This window comes from Montipora capricornis, chromosome 2, assembly GCF_036669925.1.
Source record: "Montipora capricornis isolate CH-2021 chromosome 2, ASM3666992v2, whole genome shotgun sequence".
NCBI lineage: Eukaryota > Metazoa > Cnidaria > Anthozoa > Scleractinia > Acroporidae > Montipora > Montipora capricornis.
Genome location: NC_090884.1, coordinates 44,904,412 through 44,923,838, shown reverse-complemented (window position 1 = coordinate 44,923,838; position 19,427 = coordinate 44,904,412). Strand labels below are relative to the sequence as shown.

The following is a 19,427-nucleotide window of genomic DNA, read 5'->3' as shown; positions in this document are numbered from 1 at the left end:
TAATGGAAGGTCACCGTCTAAACAAGGAAGAGGGAGCTACACCCGTAGTCGGAGAAGTTGTTCTTGTCGTTGGAGACGAACAGAACCGTGGAGAGTGGAAGAAAGGGAAGGTGACGCGCCTTATTCAAGGCAAGGATGGTGTTGTTAGAGGTGTAATTTTGTTGCATAAGGGACACACTATTGAGAGACCTCTACGGCTAGTTTTTCCATTGGAGATACGAGGAGCGGATCACAGTGTTCACCTGCAAGAGGGGAGGAGAGACGAAGTGCATCCGAGGAACCAGAGAGTGCGGAGACCTGCAGCTCAACAGGCAGCTGAAAGGATTGCAGTACAAATGCGAGCAGAAGAAGAGGACTAGATCTGAACTGAACTGTTTACAAGTTGCATGATCTTTTGTTAAGGATTGTAAAAATTGATAGTTTCAATTTTTAGGGGAGTTGTGTGCGAGAGTAATAGACTTAGCCCTCCCCCCATAGTCGTTGTTGTTATGTGACAATGATCGCGTGCGCTTTAGTTTCCAAAGAAGGCAATGACATGTGAGTGAGAAATTGTACGGTGAATTGTGAGTTGAACAGCGAACCAGTTTTTGCGAATTTACCAATTAAAAGCTGAGTAAAACACAACACAACCGAGTGAGTTTACAGTTTACCGATAGGGTGTTTGGTACAGGAGGATAATAAAAATATTAATAGCAGTAGTAGTATATAAATTATAATAATAACATGTATTATATAATATAATTATACTAGTATTATGTATAATTTATATAATATTATTACATAAATATCATACTTTCGAACTAATAGCAGACAAGAAATATCTTTCAAATAGAAACACACAATTTTAAATTTACAAAACATGTTTCGGATGATCGACATCCATTGTCAGTTGTGAATACAAGTGAACCGCTAGTCGGTGTTATATAAAGATAGCTAATAACATGCATGAGTACTGATTAAATAACAACGTGAATGTGAGGTAATAGAAAATACAATGATGAGAAGACAATGGGTATTGGACGAGGAAAATTACAATGAAAGTGTTAAATTGACATGATTAACTTGCTTGTTTAATGAGGGTTTTTCCCAACCTATGTGTAAGGCCTCCTTAATTTTTAGTTGAAAAGGCGTGGAGGCGGTGTCAAGAATTGAAAAACAATCCTCTGAGCATAAAGATCTGCATGCTTCTGACCCATTAATGTGCTGAAAGATATGCGAGTTCTTATCAGATGTTAAATGTTCACGAACACGTGTAGCAAGATGTCGGTTTGTTTCGCCGACATAACAGGCACTACAGCCTGCGCAAGAAAATTTATAAACAACACGGGATCGTGATAATTTGGAAATAGCATCTTTGGCACTGAATAAGTTCTTGAAAAGCTTACATAGGAACCAAAACATTGTCATCCTTAAGCCTGATAAGGGAAATGGCGTTGTTGTTCTAGACAGGGCAACATACGACGAAGGCATTTTGAACCTCATTACGGACAGTTCAAAATTTAACAACCTTAATTGTGACCCAACGCTGTCGAGGGAAGGAAAACTACAACGACTTCTGCGTAAGCTTAAGAAGAATGGTGAGATCGACGACACAACATACAAAGACATATACCCAACTGGTTCTCAACCTGCTCGAATTTATGGATTACCGAAGATGCACAAAGTACGTGAGCCATCATCTGCTCCTCCTTTTCGCCCGATCGTCTCGTCAATTGGAACCTACAACTACAACTTGGCTAAATTCCTCTGCGCACTCCTAGACTCCCACATACCTAGTGATTTTTGTACCCGTGATACTTTCTCGTTTGTCAACGAAATTACTAACCTGCGCACTTCAAACAAGTTCATGGTTTCATTCGATGTGGAAAGTTTATTTACCAACATTCCTCTGCTAGAATCTATTGAGCTAGCAGTGGATTATATTTTGTCAGGGAACCCGAACATCAAGTTAAGCAAGGACAGCCTCAAAGAGTTGTTCCTTGTTGCTACTGCCCAGACACATTTTCTATTCCGAGGGAAATATTACGATCAGATAGATGGCGTCGCCATGGGCTCCCCTTTGGCACCGGTACTTGCGCCTCTTTTCATGGGCCATCATGAAAGAATCTGGCTACAACAATACGATGGTCCTGCAATTTATTTCTACCGTAGATATGTGGATGACACATTTTGCCTATTCAACAATATCAATGATATCAATGATAAACACCCCAACATTACATTCACCATGGAGACGGAGGTCAACCACAAACTACCGTTCTTAGATGTCTTCTTGGACAACAGCAATCCTCCATCTTTAGTCACATCTGTTTTTCGCAAGAGCACTTACACAGGCCTTCTCACTAATTTTCTTACTTTCACACCTTTTCCCTACAAATTAGGGTTAATACGAACACTGGTGGACAGGACATTTAAAATTAATAACACCTGGACCGGTTTCCACAACAACATTAAGGAGCTTGCCAACATTCTCGGAAAGAATCAATTTCCATCCAGTCTAGTGAACAGAACTGTTAAACAATACCTTAACAAATTCTTTGCCTCCCCCCTGCACGCTTCCGCAATAACCAACTCTAATGAAATTCGCACGCACTATTACAAATTACCTTTTGTTGACCCTTTCTCGACTCACGTTCAGCGCAGAATCAAGAATTTAACACAACGCTATTGTAAAAACTTGGACATCAAGCTAGTGTTTGCCCCATACAAGATTAAGAACTTATTCAGTGCCAAAGATGCTATTTCCAAATTATCACGATCCCGTGTTGTTTATAAATTTTCTTGCGCAGGCTGTAGTGCCTGTTATGTCGGCGAAACAAACCGACATCTTGCTACACGTGTTCGTGAACATTTAACATCTGATAAGAACTCGCATATCTTTCAGCACATTAATGGGTCAGAAGCATGCAGATCTTTATGCTCAGAGGATTGTTTCTCAATTCTTGACACCGCCTCCACGCCTTTTCAACTAAAAATCAAGGAGGCCTTACACATAGGTTGGGAAAAACCCTCATTAAACAAGCAAGTTAATCATGTCAATTTAACACTTTCATTGTAATTTTCCTCGTCCAATACCCATTGTCTTCTCATCATTGTATTTTCTATTACCTCACATTCACGTTGTTATTTAATCAGTACTCATGCATGTTATTAGCTATCTTTATATAACACCGACTAGCGGTTCACTTGTATTCACAACTGACGATGGATGTCGATCATCCGAAACATGTTTTGTAAATTTAAAATTGTGTGTTTCTATTTGAAAGATAAATATCATAATAATATAATAATAATATAATAATAATAATAATAATAAGTAAAATAAGAAATATATGCACCCTCACAGCCGTACAGCCACCTTGCACATTTTTTTTTGTTTTTCTTGAAAAAATATTTTAATCACATTTTCTGAATGAAACTTGCACCTAGATTATGGATAAATTGCGCTCTCTCTCTGAACTTTAACGAACAAGAAATCCTTTCCGACCTACAAGACATACATGGTGTGGTGGTCTGCGGGTTTTAGAGAATTATATTGACCACAAGCATGCTAATTCCGTTGTATGTGTCGAAAACACTGATGTATAAACTATCCAGAAACTAGTGTGTGCATGTCAAGGTGGCTCAAACCAGCTTCAACCATTTTTGAGGGAATGTCTCATTAGACAGACTAACTCTATAATGCTGTTTCAACGGTAATGTTATGGTACCACATGAAACCCTGCCCATAATCGTTAAACAAGATGCACATGTTACTGTGACGTAATAAATTACCATGGCAACAGAAGAACCATCTAAAAACGCCCTATATTTTGTGTTAAAGCACTAAGTATGTCAAAAACGAACTAAGGTGACCCCCATTTTGTATTGCTGAAAAGCGCTTAGCAGGCTAAGATGAAACTCTTTGCAAAGTTAAAAACAAATCTTGAGCGGATTCAGAACCGCGTTAAAATTTCCCAATTGTGAAGGTGGCTATGAATCTGCTGCAAAGAATTTTTTTAAACTTTGCAATGAGTTTTGTCTTAGCGTGCCAATTACTCTCCAGCAATAAAAAATGGGAGTCATCGAGTTCGTTTTTGAGATATTCACGTTTAAAGATAAAATATAGCGTGTTTTTCAGTGGCTATTTTTTTTTGTTCATGGTAACTTTGTCACTGTGCTACAACTTCGGTTATAAATAGTTGAAATTTCGCTAGAACAGCATGTCAAGCACGAGTCAAGTTTTTAAAACTGAGCAAAGGTTAATCCGTGCTCCCCTTTCACTGCCATGTGTGATGCCCATTCATGTGGGCAGGCACAATTTTTCTTATTACATCTCCATCGGATTCCAACTCGATCACGATGCCGTGGGCAAATCGTCATACCCAAAAATTATATCATCTATCTCAAAAACACCTTTTAAAAGCAATTAATAAGAAAATAATAACCGTTAGTTTCACGGGCAGTGATACAATCTGGCTGCACTGATCAATGTACTCGCTTCAGGGACAACTGGAAAAGTGAGGGCTCGCAGTCTCGTACAACAATACATGATTACATGGTCTTACATATCTTGCTTACTCGATTTTCGCCATTGGAGCGATTGCTGAATACCCGTCCACAAAGGAGCGTTTACCTTCACGCTAGCCGCAGTGCCGAAGTGAACGAACGTGGATTTTGCGCAGTTCAAGTCGGATAGAGTGAATTCAGTAGAATGGCTGATGCCGCAGTGCCTTAGTCGACTTACGGTTACATTGAGCTGAGTAGAGTGGCTAGTGCCACAGTGCCGCGGTGCTTACCTCATGGATTAAAGAACGAGGTACATCCAACAACACGACTGCGGCGGCACTGTGGCAGCAGTGTTTTTAGGGTCCATTTCTTCTGGCCGGGTATTCTGCTTTTGACATTAAGTCTGTAATAGGTAGTATCTGTGGATTTCGCAAAGAGATTTTCTGCTCAATATCTTAATTTAAGTGATTATATTTAAAGCTTACCCACACGTGTCAGCAAAAGCCTAGCCTCTGTATCCAGAGAAGAATCCAACACTTTATAACTTCTCATGTGTGCCTTGATGTCCTTATCACATTTTGCTATTATTACGCATCGAACGTTTGCTGGATTGTCAGAACTTGGGCCACAAATACCCCAACAAACTCAGAATAGAACCGCATGCAGTCATAATGGTCTGTTGGCTTTGTCCTAATCTCTTGCATGACAGCTCTGACGACACAATCACGGCACAACTCGTGAAAGTCATGAAGCGTTCGACCGGTTCAATGGTTGTTTGAGGGCTTCGAGGAAAATCCAAGCAGCGTATACTTACAGAAGGGGGGATACCTTTCTTTGTTTGTTTTGCAGGTATGTTCACAAAGTGAATTAAGGAAACTTGTTTGCGCAAAAATATGGAATGGAATGAATCTTGCTAGTATGCAAATTTTTAGGTCAGTTATTTTAATTACCGGATATGTCACTCTTAAACCAAGACAGTTAAATTTCAATGACACGTTCCCCTTGACCTACAGTAGTTCCAGTCAATTCACGTTGTATTGTGTCAGTAAACCTAGAGTCTCGACTTGTTTAGTGAATAAATCGAGATTAGCGTGTGATTTCGATATACCTCGCCTCTGCTTTGGTGGTCAAAGGTCGACTTTTGTTGACAAACAGCATGTTGAAATTGGGCCTCAAAAATCCTCCGTTTCATTTACCCAAAAATTTTATTGAATTTAATTGCAGCGGAAACATTGCTTATTCCGGTGATTATACTCTCGTTTGAGAAAGCCATGTACCAAGATGCTTTTTGACGGTCGAATTTCGCACAAATTTGGCACTCCCCTTGCAAAATGAATTTGAAGCTTTCTGTTAAGTTCTGGAAATTTCTAAAATGTGACAGCTTTATTCAAGAGTCAAATTCCAGCTTTTATTCCAGAAATTAAGTGATTCGTATATACCATTTCATCATTGATTCCAGAAATTGTTTTCCAGTTTTTGCACGTTTAGGGTTCTTTCAAAAGCTGGAAATAGCTTGAATTTGATACATCTATCAGGTGCTGCTGGAAAATGACAGTTTCTTCCAGTCTTCATTTCTTGCAGGAAACTGGAAATAAACTAGCAATAGTCTACAGCTTGTTAACAATTTTAACATTTCTCAAATGAAACAAATTTTATGTTTATTACAGTTTCTATTCTATAAATTCAACTCTTTTCAGATAAAAAAACTTAAAGAAATGTTTAGCATGCAGTTTCTTATTATGTATAAAATTTAAGAAGTAAGAAAATTCCTTTGTAGAACCAGACATGTAAATGCTATGTAAAGTTTATCATATAACTATGTTGAGCTATATAAAGGCTATTTACTGCTCCTTACTTGCTATGTAATAACTATGTAACTTGCTACATTACATAGTTCAGTCTGTGTAAAGCATATGCCATTACTATTGCAATACCATTTAAAGGTCACATAGCTCTCTGAAATAGCTTATGAATGTGAATGTGACATCTTTCGAGTTAATACATTTACTTAGCTTACGCAATGTCCTTTAATGGCTCCAAACTTTGAACATAAAAGCACTCTGTACATGGAGAAATGAAAAAGAAAGCTTATATTCCGATGTATTCAATAGGTTGTGAGAAAAACCAATCAACGGATTACCTTGTTTGAGGCTCTCTGAGTCTCATAATCGGCCTTACTCAAAAGGAACATGATGCATTACTCTCGAAAATTACACACTCTAAGTCAGCACTTAATCCTTTCAATGAACTCCAGTATCTTTCAAATCTTGCTCCGTAGAAAGATTGTCATCCTCCGCCATCTTGGATAACACGTGAGAGATCGGATCGGGAACTAGTGAGTCCTTTTCGTTTTGGTCAGCAGTCAGCAGCAGGGCGCTTATACATAGGGTGTCTATAGGGCAGTGAAACGGGCATTCCGCTCTTCGTCCAATGTGCGATGCGAAGAAGGACTGGCACGAGCGCTCCTTCCGCGTTTCCGGTGCAATTAATGGCTGCCAAAAATATCCTCTCGACGAACCGGAAATCAAGTTTTCTTTCTTTATTTTTGGGCCACCATTAGTGTATTTAAAGGCCTTTTTGATATTTTTGACCCAATACTCAATACTATTTTGTCTGTCAAGTATTTTCGTTGGAAGCTGCTTAAATTTGAGTGAAGTAAGACAATGTCGAATGCAGGTATGTCCTGCTTACTGTGACCAAGGGTAACCGGTCGTTTGGACAACGTGTCAGCTTGCTAACGACCTGTTTGCCAACGTATGAAGTTTATTCGCCAACGTCTAATGTCAGTTCGCCAACGCTTATATGTCAGTTCGCCAAAGTCCAAAATACTTTGTGAAATAGATCTGAAATGTATTTACAAATTACCAAACGAAGATAATGTGACCTTTGATCAAAGATGAATTGTTTGATTCGGCTTGAAAATGTTCGTTTCAGTCTCACCAATCTCTCTCTCTCTCCCTCTCTCTCCCACGCCATCCACGGCTTTATCTCTGAACATAAACCGGCTGTAAAACCCTTTTATTAAACATTTGCGTAGTTAAAGAGCCATCAAGTTGAAATATGTTTGTTTGATTACGCGCTTAGAAGCGTTCACTTGTTTCCCGCAAGTTTCGCCTACGTGTTTGTTCTACTCTCGCAGAGGGTTTTTGCATTGTTTGAAACACTGATTAAATATTTGCGGCAAAACTTTTTCCTTCCCCCACTCAACTATTAAATGTTCCCCCTACAGCCTGCTTCTCTAATTAGAATTAGAAACGCGATAAAAACAATGTGTCTGAGCTCATTAACTTCGCTTGTGCGGCATGTTGCAAGGAGGTGAGAACTTTTTGAACTTGAATAGGATATTGTTTAAACGTTTAATGATATGTAACTACAAAAAAGAACAGATAACACCAACAATATCTGCCAATCCAATTCCTGCGATTTTGATCCGGCTTAATCAGGAATTGCTGTATAAAAGGGCTGTGATTTTCTGTTCAATTCAACCCACTCATCTTATCAAAGTATTTTTGCTGATCAAATATTTTTAGAAGAGTCACTCGAGATGGAAAGCTATTATTGTATCTATTGCAATGAGGAGGTAACAGTGAGACAGGAAGCGCTCCTCTGCGATGGCTGCAACAAATGGCAACATCGACGTTGCAACACGGGAATTTCGAGACAGCAGTATAGAGATGCTGTTAAGTCCGGATTAGAGGTGGTTTGGCGATGCCTATATTGCAGTGAGATCTCTGATCCACTTGCGGAGAGTAGCAGAATCGAGGAAGAGATGGATGCCTTTGACATTCCGCCATCTTTTGGTATGCTTGTTTTTTCACTTTGTAAAATTAAGCGTTCCTTACTTGTTAACCTCATCTTCTCGCGCGCTTACCGGCAAGAGTTTCAAAAAAGAAATCTAAGACGACATTTGGCGAAAAACCAACTCCTCGTGGTTAATGAGACAGGTGAGGGGGTCGTCCTAGGTTTTAATGTTCCAGATCAAGGTGTCTCTTCTAATATTAAACCAGTATTCGGTCTATTTTCAGCTTTAAAATTTCTACTTTGCCGATTTTTCGAAGTAATTGGTATTTGTGCTTTCAAAAATTTCAAGGAAAGTATCCAGAAATCTTTCGTTGTATAGTTTTATTGCATCAATCACTTAATTTTTGAAAGCATAAAATATGTTCCTTACTTCCTGACGACCATATGCGACATACTGGCAGTGTATTGTTCATCCGAAAGGGAATCCCTGCAAGGCGTCAGTGACAGAACGAGACGGGGTTTTCAGGCCTGGCCAGCATAATCACAACCATACAGTGGAGGTGCGGGCAGCAACCGCAGCCAAGATAGTCTCCCGCGTGAAGAGTAAGGAGTTGGAGGAGAAGTTCAAGTCAGCGTCAGCAATAGTGGATGAGGTAACCATACACTCATTTTTTAAGCATAGCATAGCGAAAGAGACTCAGAGTACATTTAGAGAACTCAGCGATGAAAATGTTCTTTAAAAGAATAGCGAGGCTGAAATTTGAGAAAATTTAAGAAGTTGTAATTGAAATTTGTAGACGACGTTTCAACGTTTGGCTAACGTCATTATCAAGTCAAAAAAGGGAAAGATAAAAAATGTTTAAATACTAAAACGACAATAGGTGATGGAATGTTCTTAAACAAAGAGCTTTCCGTGAATGGAATCAGTCTACGTGGAATCTGCGTGTTGAGACTAGAATTGCTGCTTGGTGAAAAGGATCTCACATTTTCCTTGGCACTTTTTTTTTTTTAAGTCATGTTAGATGAACTGACTGCTGCACCTTGTCCAGCCCTCCCTAAGCCTGCGCATGTGGCTAGAGCTGAAACCGACTCCGACAGAAACTCAGACCCGAGCAACCGAAAGATCTGGACTTCGAAATGGGCGAGGAATGTCTCCCTCCCGGTTTCTTCCAAGCCGAGCTGACAGTTAAGCAGAGAAGGCATCTGATCTTCGCCAGACAGGAGCAGCTAAATACCCTGGCCAAGGCTAAATCCTGGTACATGGACGGAACCTTCAAGCTTGTGCGACACCCATTCAAGCAGCTACTGACGGTGAATACTTTCGTCCGATCCGGGGAATATGCAAAGCAAGTCCCGCTTGTGTTTGTCCTGATGGCCAACAAGAAAGAAAAAAGACTACAAGAAGGTATTAATCACTGTTTAGTTATAAAATAATAAAACTGAGAAAACATTATGCAGTCTATTGAGCATTAAAGTAAAGATAAAGACAACGCAATATTCGGAATCGAACTGGGAAAACATTATGCAGTTTCCAAGTATTATAGTAAGGAATCGAACTCGAAAACGTTATGCATATGCAGCTTCCAAGTATTAGTAAAACTATCTAAACCTCTTTCTACTAATCAATATCCTAGAATTTGTGTCCAATGAAAAACTGAAGCAGTATCGAAACAAGCGAGGCTATTCGACAGCTGGGAGAAGTACGAAAGGAAAGAGAAGACCGCCGCACAGTTGCTGAAAACGTGCTCACATCTCAACGGCCCCACTCGTGGAAACTGAAGAAGTCAGTAAAAATCACAACCAAAAAACGGTTCCTTTAGGAGCCACCAAGTTTGCAAAAGAATATGACCAGCAATAAACTATCAATAAAGAAAGCTAATAAAATTTGAGGGGGGATTGGGGCGTATTGAAAGGTTCAATAACAAATATGGCAGTTCAGGTATTTAAAGGGCTTGATGAATTATTGTTCCTATTGCAGTCTCGCAAATAATGGTCACGCGTGACATAGCTCAACTGTAAGGTTACGAATGCATTCAGAATTTAGTACCCGTTGAAGATAATTTTAGAATATAAGAATGTAATGGAACTAGTAAAAGATAAAGTAACGAGGTTTGCCGTATTTTTACATCAAGAAATGACATTTATCAGTGATAGTTTTAGTAATAAGGTTAATTAAGGTTCGGTCATTTATATCAGCGAATCAAACCGGCGAAAAGTGAATAAAGAGTCTTTCGCAAGGAATCGCAAAAATTAATAAGCGACATTCACGTGCCTTGTCCTAACGTTGTTAGTTTCATTGATTGGTATCATCGGGCGAATCGTCTTTAGCTTCGGGCGAACAGGCTTTCGGGCGAAACAACCGTAATTCCACATCAACAATCCCTCTCATGAAGTGAATTGCAAGTTATCTAATTGACAATTATTTTCAACAAAAAAGGTGTTTTTGGACGTTGGCGAACTGACATATAAGCGTTGGCGAACCGACATTAGACGTTGGCGAACCGACTTCATACGTTGGCGAACAGGTCGTTGGTGAAACGACCGGTATTCTGACCAAGCCGTGTTCCGCTGCTTCTTTTAGGAGTACTCCACATTACTCCACTCTAAATTTTACACATGTTTAAGATTGATAGCTTTTACATAACACAGTAAAAAACCAGGTGGATGTATAATTTGGATATAGCAGCGTTTCAGAACTTCAAACTTGCTCACTTAAAATTGCTCGCGACGAATCGGATTCCCCGTCACAGTCAATTTTACAAACAATATTTTAAAACTATTTGCAAGATTTCACCCGCTTGGGAAAATCAACAAACAACAAATACGGTTTAATCAGGGCGCTTGTAATTCCATCTTGATAATTTAAACAAAATACGAGTAAAGCTTGCTGTTAATACTCTGTCCGAAAAAGTTTGCAAAGACATGGCTTTGCATGAAAACACCACAGAAAAGACACAAGAATTTATGAAAATGTGAAATGCTTTGGAATGTCTTCAAAGATAACAGTTCACTGCAGTCAATAACAGATCAACGTGTTACCAGCTTAAACCAACTACTTAATTACTGTACTTAAAAGCCTGGAAACAAGAACTTCAACAAACATTCCACAGAAGGACTGATGTGTAAGAACACTTCATAGCACGGCAAACAATGTTTGATCTCGAGGTAATATATAGACTAAACTTAAAATGGATCACAACAAAACAATGCAAAACTGATAAGTTATTGTAAATACCATGTCCTTGCCCCCTATGCAAAAAAGCCATACTATTCCATGGCAACTCCTTCATATTTTGTACCAACTGAGGACAAAGCAATGATTCCAGTTCCTTGTAGAATATCCTCCCCTGAGGAAAAGCAATTTGTAGCCTATCACTACTGCTACGTTTTAAGACTCCCCATCCCCTCCCAAACCCCATATTGTTTTCTTTGCCTTTGTGCAGTTTGGCCCCAACAAATAAGCTAACCTGTGGCTGATCAATATGATCACATTTTGTTCCACCGTCTGAAACATAAATAAAATAATTAAGAGCATGAGCCCTGGAACATACCTTAAAAAATAACAATGACTGTATTTATTGTTAGGCTTGACTAGCAACACCACACAGAGAACTTAAAAAATATAGCATAACTATTTCACACTCAAGGATCACAGGCATCTATTTTTGAGGGTCTGAGGGCTTATTTAAAGAAAAGAAAACAAAAATGTGTGTCCGATCTAGCCCTTTTACTCAATCAATTAGTACATATCAATACAGTAACTCTCTGTTTCATATTGTTTCCAAGGTGTCAGTAAAAGGCCTTAAAGGACTTCTACATCTGCATCTAGTGAGGACATATTCCAGCACTTGGCAAGGTCCCTTTTTGACTTGTGGCCGTTTCTGCTTAGGTGGCCTCATACACCACGAGCCTTTTTGGAGACAATCACCGCCAAGCTGGCCACGTCTGCTGAATAATTTTCATGGTCAAATATTTGTTAATCCCTGCTACGTGATTCAGTCTTCCATACATGTACTATCTGGCTGTTTCTGTGATTAAAGCTTTTAATTTCACACAGAATTTGTTTCATTTGTTAGCCTTATTTTGGGGTTGAGAGTTTGCTTTCTAAATTTCTCCCCCTCATTCTACAGACTAACCCTAACTTTTGTGTATGATGTTTCCTCAACTCAGCCACCATTCACACACAATATTCCCCTCAAACTACCTGCTAATTTAAGTGAATGTTTTAGTTAGTAGAGAGAAACACCTTCTTGTAAGGAGGATTCTTCTATCAACACCAATTAAGAAAGCTACAAAGGTTGCTAGGTTAACTGCTGCTTCATGTATTACTATTAAATAACCAATCTTAATTTCACTTGGACAGTTCATCTTTAATTTAATATGGCTCCTTCGTGGGGTACCAGACACAAATGGTAACATAATTAATGTTTAACTACTGTTTGCAAGACATTATGTTTTGGTGCGATATTGTTTCTTGTCGCCTGTTTAAATTACATGTATTTTATGTCATCTGTATTTCGAACACGAATTAGATGTTTTTGCCATACATTCCGTCACTCCCCTCAGAGGGTTTTTGATTCAAATGCTTAACCACTCTGCAAAATTCCAGTCTTATTGATTGAGTTATAGAGACTATAATCCAAAAAAATACATTTATCACTCTTTTGTAAAGGTCAATCAAAAAATGGAGGTCCTAGCATTTGTGTCTTTGTAATATCTTGTCTCATATTTCCAGTTTCATTTTTTTTTGATTTTGCAAATTAGAAGATTGTAGGACTTATTTTCAGATAATTAATGGTAAGAGGTAACAATATTTAGCTCTATTTTCTATTTTGTTTTGAAAATAGCATGTTACCATTTCTGCTTGTGAGAGCTAACCATAAATAGGTTTACCAAATTCTCTTGACACTAACTATACAACTGTTCATACTAACTAGTAAGCTACGATGGTATGTCATTTAGCCTGAGGTGCACTCTGGTCAGCTTGTGTTCAGTAAGCTCTCAATAATGACAATAAAAAACACTTTGCCCAAATCCTGTGCCAATAATATCTCTGAACATGACTGATTTCTAAAGACATAATTAAACTTTGCACAACTATTGTACTCACAGTAAGGCACATAATTAGCTAAATAATCATTCAACTACAGAAAATATTGTGGTAATCAGTGGCGGATCTAGACCTTGAGCTAAGGGTTGGGGGTTGCTTGCCCTGCCGGCTTTTTCTCCTGCGGTAAAGTAGTTTTGAGGTAAATGCAAGCATTGTGATGGGTTCTTTCTTTGTTGGGATTTTGCTATGCCAACCATTTCTTTGGAACCGGTCATAAGCTGTGTCATTTTTGTTTTTGAAAAGCCACAAATTCAGGAAAAAACCATGGCCCGAGTACCATATGACAAACTACTTTCTAACTAAGCTTGCCAAAGCCATACTGAGGAATATTGCACCTTGGTCATTTTTGTATGGACCTCGCTGCGCTCCATCTTTAGTTCCACAATGTTCAACCAATATTCCCCAGTATGGCCCTCCAGCTCGGTTAGTAAGAGCTTAATTTTTCCAAGTGGTTACTTGAATTTTGACTTGCCTTTTAGGTCCTTCAACACACACCATGAGTCGTGAAAATACTCACCAGAATATAAATTAAATGTAAAAAAAACCATGGCTTATAACCTTTTCCATGGAAATGGCTTGTATGGCTCTGAACAAGAAAGCACCAATCAAAACACTTGGATTTACCTAAAGACTATAGGTTATAGGAGAGACCAATCAAAAACAGAGGGAAAATGTTTGTTACATTAACATCAGCTATGTGTCTGGGACATCTGAAGAATTTTTTACCTCGTTCAAATCAAAAAAGTCGTCTGTGATGTCCTGTAAAAACAATTCTTCCAATTCTTCGAGTGAGTCGCCGATCTGAACACTTGCCGCCATTTTGAAAAGGCTTTTTAGTAGACCCCAGTCTACTGCATCACACATTTTTGCTCGGACCCGAACGTTTCACCGCCCGGTCTCTTTCCGCCCTGATGGTGCTCCACGCGCCGTCGCGGACTGGTGCAAGAAAGCATGTGAGGTGGAAAACGGTTTTGACTGCTAAGGCACAAGTACTGGGTGAAGTCAGGATACGATGAGGCATATTCCAGGGTGATATATTATTTCCTCTCCTGTTTGTTATCTGCCTAATACCGCTATCGCTAATCCTGCGGAAAGCGAACGTAAAATACAGTAGTATGGATGGAAAGCTAAACTATTCTAGATTTGTGCTATGCAAAAAGCCGCACGAAAAATGACCTATTAGACGAGAAATAACATTTTTTCCAAAAGCGTCGTAAATGGTCATTTTTCGTAAAATAGGAAACGGGGGACCAAGGGAAAATTTGCAAAAATAGCCGATTTTTTGGTCGAACTTTGGAAGGCTAAAGAAATAGGAAATACAAGTTGCCTGATGGCCTAATTAGTATGGATTGAAAGCTAGACTATCCTAGATTTATGCTATGAAAAGAACCGCATGAAAAAAGACCTATTAGACGAGAAATAACATTAAATCCAAGCAAAGCTATAGCAATGGCCATCTGCCCTATCATTGCTCATTTTAGTACTTACGCGCGCGCTCGATGCATGACGTGGCATGTGAATTTGCGTGCGCTGCAAGGATGCGCTGTAGCTCCACTCGCGCGTGCACTCGAATGGGCTAGTGCCGCATGCGTAAATGCTGATCTTGTAACCCTCTCATCTTTCCTGATTTTGCAAATTTACTCGTTTATATCTCTGCTTCAGGACGGTGAATTTTTTTTTTCATTTCTCGCATGTTAGCTTAGATTAATTTAAAGTGTTTGTCTTTCAAATTTAAAAAAATTCTGTGGGTGAAAAAAACAATTCGAGAGACATTTAAAGAAAGCTGACTTTTCTGAAAAACTGACCTACAGATTCTGTTGAATTTTAAATATCTTAGAGATTCTAACATTATCTGGTAATGCTGAATGGGAAGATTTCACCGTCCCGTTTTTTTTTCAAAAAAGAAAATATATCTTGATTTAAAGGCTCAAAGAAATGCCCTAATCTATGTGAGAAATCTACGATGAGTACTTAATAACCTGGCCAAATTTCGTCTTGATATGATTACCCTAACTGTATCTAAGGACAAGATATGTTTATTTTTTTGAAAACAAGAGAAACTATTTCGAGCCACCTTAAGACGATTTTGCCAATATTCTGTAATTTGTCATTTTTTCTAAATATATTTGATTAGCTCTGACAGATCTGATAGAAAATGTGTGTGCTTAGAACTGAGCAAATTTTCAAAGAAATTTCCCGAAGGGAACTCGAGAAAATTAGGAGTTAATTTCGCAGATTTACTCACGCTGACGTCAAAAAGATTTGAAAACCACGCGCGATTCAGGCGTTACGCACCACACTGGTGCTCAGCTTCCGTGCGGCCATAAAACTTTTAGGGAGCCTCCATTTATTGTCACCCACAAAGTATTGGTTTGTAATTGTTATACTCATTACCCCCCTTCAATAATTTGTGGGTTACAGTTGTCATTCGTTACAGTACAATAATTTGTGGGTGACAATAGGCCTTATTCATGATTACGAAATATGCTCAAAATTCACCACCAAGCCTGGTTAAACAAAATTATTTTCATTATCTCGACATGGATTACTATCCACAGGTGGGTTTTCTTTACAAGTTTGCTCTTTGAAATTAGGTAGTCAGGCGTTATCGCCCATAAGGACTGTTGTTCCTCACTATGATCGAATAATGTATGTATTTTCTATTGGTATAAAAGTATTAAGAAAAAGGATAATGGTTGCGGCTTTAACACTCAGTCTAGCGTTAAATCAAGTTCTATTGTCCAGTGTTCCCCTAGGGATTCAACACCAGTGAGTTGACACTAGAGTACTGTCAACACTGGTGTTACAAAGTGTTTCTCTCAAGTGTGACCGCAGCAAAAGTATGGGTGGTTTTCACGTTGCGTCATCGCAGCAATGTTGGTGGACAAGAAGAAAAGTTCTCTCATTAGCTCCTTTTGTTCGTCTACCAGCAATTCTACATTGCAACATTGTTATTTGTGTCCCTAGAGATTGTTTGCTAACAACTCATAGATAATTGCCTATTTATAAGGAGTTTTACAGAGCATTCATTTTCTCTATCGCAAAGTAGTCTACGAGTTACGCCCTGAGTTGTTTAAAGCTTATTTCGAATCCGTTGGTGATGTCCGACACGAATAGCCGACACAAGAAGATAACGCGGTGAGTTTGCGACTTCTGAAAAGCATACGTTGGTTCAGCAAGTTTTGGGCTTTTTAAGTATTAATGTCAACTCAACTTGATCCTCAGGGAAAGAAACTCCAGGCAAAACAGGCGCTTGACACAGACACGGTCCAACTGAATACAAAGGAAATCAAAATCAATTTAAGCTCAACGCATAGCTCGAAAACATATTGGACCAGATACAAGCATCGAACTGAAGAAACCAAGAGCAGCAGCAGCAACATTTTCTCTGTCGTTACTGAGGACAAAAAAGCTCCTCTACAAGCGGAAGCAAAGATCGTCGATTGGTACAAAGACGTCGAAGACTGCGAATCATAACGTCGGAGTTTGCGTCAACGAACAACAGGCAACAGAAGCGGCCAGCAATGAAAGAAATTGGGCAAAAGACTTCAAACGTGTCGATGAGAAACGGCAAAAGTCCTCTCACGCCTATCTCTGATGATCATATTTTCTGTGGTAAGTCTCAGTAACTTGCTTTAACATGTATAGCGATAGTTGGATTTCTCGTGCTACTCTACAATAGTATCGATCTATTCTAAATGCATTTTGTTGTCTAATTAATAGGAAACAAAAAGTGTAAAACGTACGTTCGCTTCAACGACGTGAATTAGAACGTAAAAATAATTTGGTTTCTATTTTCCCTGAGTGATGACTTGTAATGACCTGTAATAAGAGCATGCACGCACAGTAGTGAACAAAATTTTGCAGGCTCAGAACATCTGAACATAAGGTCGATGGCCGTGGGACTGACTGTGGTCGATATAGCTCCTGCTTTATCCCCGGCTTTATCCCAACCAAACTGATGGGAAACAAAGTTGATCCAGCTTTTTCATCTGATGTCACATAAAAAGGAATGACTTTAGAAACATGTGAAAGCAAAATACAAAATCAGTTTCTCGCTATGCGTCATCAGACGAGTTAATTCCTCAATGCTTGGACTGAAAACGTCTAGATGCACAGGGAGGGGGGTGGAGGGGAGTTTAATATCGGATAGCAGCGGACATTGGATATTTGCTCATATCAATACCTCTTTAGTGGCACTGAAGAACAATTAGATGAAAAAGGCATGCAACTGAATCTCTCTTTGAAATAAATCACGCACGATCTCAAGAAAAGACACATACATCGTAAACTTCATGTATCGTAGACTTCAGGACATAGCTATATTAATGTTCAAAGTTAAGCAGGGCACCTGTCCAATATATAGCTAATGTATTTAAGCAATATGATGGAGACTATAGTTTGAGAAATGCTGACTTTGTAATTCCACGTTTTAACACAGTGACGTATTAAGTGACGTACGGCAAGCATTCCATCGTGCAGACTCAGCTAAGAGTGTAAAGGCTGAATGTAACTTCAATAATTTTACGAATTATACAAGAAAATTGAATTTATCTTCAATTATGACTGAACTGACCTGTGGGTCGGACTGTTTTTATGCAATTCTTTACATTATCCTCTCAGTAGTTTAAGTCATTTTGGCAAGATTTCCGCAAAGGTCCCTACTTCATTATGCATGCACTCCTTTGTTTCAAGAAAACAATAGCGAAAACAATAGACGTCCTTTGGGACTGTGGCGCTTTGTTCTTTCTTTTTAGAGGTTTTTTTCCTAAGTCTATATGGACTTAAAAAAAAGTCAGTCTAACTTCTGTCTGAAATGCGGAAAATCGAACAGTTTTTCCTGCAATTTCGGCACTTTTCCTGCAATTTTACCCATTTCTCAGTTTTAGAATGAGCGCAAGAAGTGGAGTTTCAAGCAATCGTTGTAATAGGGTTCAGATTCGCAAACATAACAAACAAACCAAATAAAAGTACTATCATAAGAAATATAATGGCTACCTGCTCTTTTTATCGTGAAATTGTTCTTCCTGTCTGCTTAAAAATTCGCCGAAACACTGCAAAGTGTATATTTTCTTCCTTTCCTGTATTTAGGATCACGAACGGTGCATTTAGAGGGATTTTGCGATTTATCGCTCTTTGTAGAGATCGGCAATATGCTCAATGATACTTCCAAGTAAATAACTTTGGTAGAGATCCATTGAATGTTCCCCCTACGAGGCATACTTCGTTTCACTCCCCATCATGTCTTTTCAATGCCCTGCTGTGGGCTCGTTTGTCTGGGTCGACGAAGTTTAGGCGATGGTTAACTGCGGTGAGATGATGTTAGCCCTTGTCTTGTAGGCAGTTGTAAACTTTCCGGCCACAGGTAGCTAGGGCTAATATTTTTTCCAGGAAAGTTTACCGTCAGAAAATTAATATGTGTTCTGGCGGATTGAAGGCTATCCATTGCAGTTTTTTCTTGAGCATCGCGAAACAGATCCATCTCCCGATGCGGCACTTTGTCTTTGCCAACTGACTGCGTTTTCACACAGGTTTTGGACACAGAAGACGAAAGTAAATTGTTTTCTTTGCACCACTCTATGCACAACTCTGGAAAGGCTATAAAGCAGGGACAATTTCCAAATGATCAAATCTCCCATTGATGTGACCCTTTTACTTCGGTAGCCATCTTGATTATTACGAAGACACAAGTTTGCTTCAAAAGAAGGGAAATATGAAACGATTTTAATTGCAATGAACTCGTGCATGAAAGTTTCCCATGAAAGATGCACCAATCAGACTTTAAGCGTCGTATACTCTTCCACGCAGCGAACTTATAAGTGTGCCGCACGCACGGGGCATGAAGGAAAAGCAGGTCACAGTTCACAGCAATACTGGAAAACCTAAAACTATCACAGGGACTAACCTTAAGCCTAAACAGTGCCTTTAGTCGTGATTAGGGTTACGGTTAGCATTATTAAAGGGATGGGTTGTTTCAAGAGTAGTAAAACAGGGATCTCTTAACGGTAACCTACAAGTGTAAGTTCGATTGTAGGTGCTCGGCGCTGCACGTGTATATAATTACGTATCATTGTTATGTAAATAGTCA

At 39.0% G+C, this 19,427-nt stretch overlaps 1 protein-coding gene across 2 annotated transcripts in view; it reads right to left on the bottom strand.

Annotated features, from left to right (window-relative positions):
- The window catches only part of LOC138023425 (tetratricopeptide repeat protein 28-like), a 34,148-nt gene extending 19,986 nt beyond the window's left edge, over nucleotides 1–14,162 (bottom strand). Inside the window, exons 1-3 of one of the 2 annotated variants that reach the window (XM_068870434.1) lie at nucleotides 14,066–14,162; nucleotides 11,697–11,734; nucleotides 4,779–4,907 (exon numbers count right to left, since the gene is read on the bottom strand). The gene's annotated coding sequence lies outside the window, so the exon portion shown is untranslated. The remainder of the gene's footprint in view (nucleotides 1–4,778; nucleotides 4,908–11,696; nucleotides 11,735–14,065) is intronic. The other variant, XM_068870429.1, reaches the window with a different exon arrangement.
- Nucleotides 14,163–19,427: the final 5,265 nt, after the last annotated feature.